The sequence below is a fragment of the Pteropus vampyrus genome, unplaced genomic scaffold, assembly GCF_000151845.1.
Source record: "Pteropus vampyrus isolate Shadow unplaced genomic scaffold, Pvam_2.0 Scaffold10, whole genome shotgun sequence".
Taxonomy (NCBI): Eukaryota; Metazoa; Chordata; class Mammalia; order Chiroptera; family Pteropodidae; genus Pteropus; species Pteropus vampyrus.
In genome coordinates, this window is record NW_011888791.1 from 2447271 (window position 1) to 2448803 (window position 1533).

Genomic DNA, 1533 nt, shown 5'->3' on the forward strand with positions numbered 1-1533 from the left:
GATGAAGGGTAAACATCTTCCCAATCACTCAAGCTTATAATCTCAAGAGTTTTTATGTCCTTCTGGGATCATTCTTTTTTTTCCATTAATGTGAAAAGGGGAGGATGTAGATAAGAAAAACAACACAAAGTATTATTCAGGCCAAGTGAGATTGTGATTCAATCTTAGTGTGAATTTATTCCTTTGAGAATTTGTCTTTGGAGGGAATGTCTCTAATTGTGGATTCCAAAAATAGGATGTAGATTGCCTAATTTTTTCAGGCCATGACGAAGGGCTATTGCTAGTTAATGAAATTTAAAAATGCCACTTTTTTTTTTTTTTGCGATAAATGCCACGTATATAAACTGAGACACCATTTTCCACATAACAAATGAGCAATGATTTAAAAACAAAATGAGATGCTGATTCCAGAAAAGGTGGAATAAAGAAGGGTATGCTCAGCGCACCATAAATACTGGACGGAATAGATGAAGCAGCTATCTGAGGGCTCTGAAACGTAAATTGTAGCAGGCAGATTAGGGAAGGAGACCAGAATGCAAAGTTCACTAGACCAGCAGTGGATTCTCCATGTTTCTCTCCGGTGCTGCCCAGCCTGGATGCAGAGGCAGCCAGAAACTCAGAAGTGTGCACCAGGGGCGGACGGCTCCACAAGACGCCTTCTTTTTCTAAGAAACAAGAAAGGGGGCTCCTGAGAGTCAGTGAGAGTGGCGGAAATCCTTTGGCTTTTGTTTCTTCTTTTTATTCTCCTTCTAGTCCCTCCTACAGGCAATAGGGTCGAAGCAGAGGTGGCGGGGATGGGAGTAGTGGCAATGGGCAGGCACCTAAAGCTCTGAGGCAGGGGGACCACTTTGTTTGAACAGAAGATCTGGTTTAAACTGGTCAAAGCTGTTTTTAATCAATAAGAGCAAAACTACTGAAATTAGAGCTTATTTGATCCAGTTCGAACCAAGAGACTTTGACAAATGTGACTTAAAATTGGTTTAATTTAGTTAGAAACCGTTTGCTTTGCTAAAGTCATTTTCCACTAGCTTTTTCTAACACAAGCGGTATCACCTGGCGGAATTCAAGTTCCTTCTTCTGAACGGTTGTGATTCTATTCGTGTCAGTCTGACCCAGTAAAGACAAGTCAGAACTGGGCTTATCTGGTCTCAATCAGCATGTTAAGCTCTGAATCTGATTTGTCCAAGTTGAATGTTTTATCCTGCTTGAGCTGACTGTATACAATTTTATCCAGGAAGGTTGGATTTGACCTGGTCAGAACCAGTTAAAAATCGATTTTAACTGACTTGGAATCAGTTTGCTACTTTGAGAACCAGTTGGTTTCTGTTAGAAACCTGACATTCAGAAATGGCTTAGCCAGTGCGAGCCTACTGTGACCCACACTGACCCAGGTAAAGTCAGAACTCTTTAGCCTGGTCTGAACTACTGAAAAAAGTATGGGGGGCAGTGTGGATAGTAGGAGCCCAGGCTGCACAGGTTAGGGAGTAAAAGGGGTAAAGGAGAAAATGGAAGGTATTGCCTTTATACTCTTCT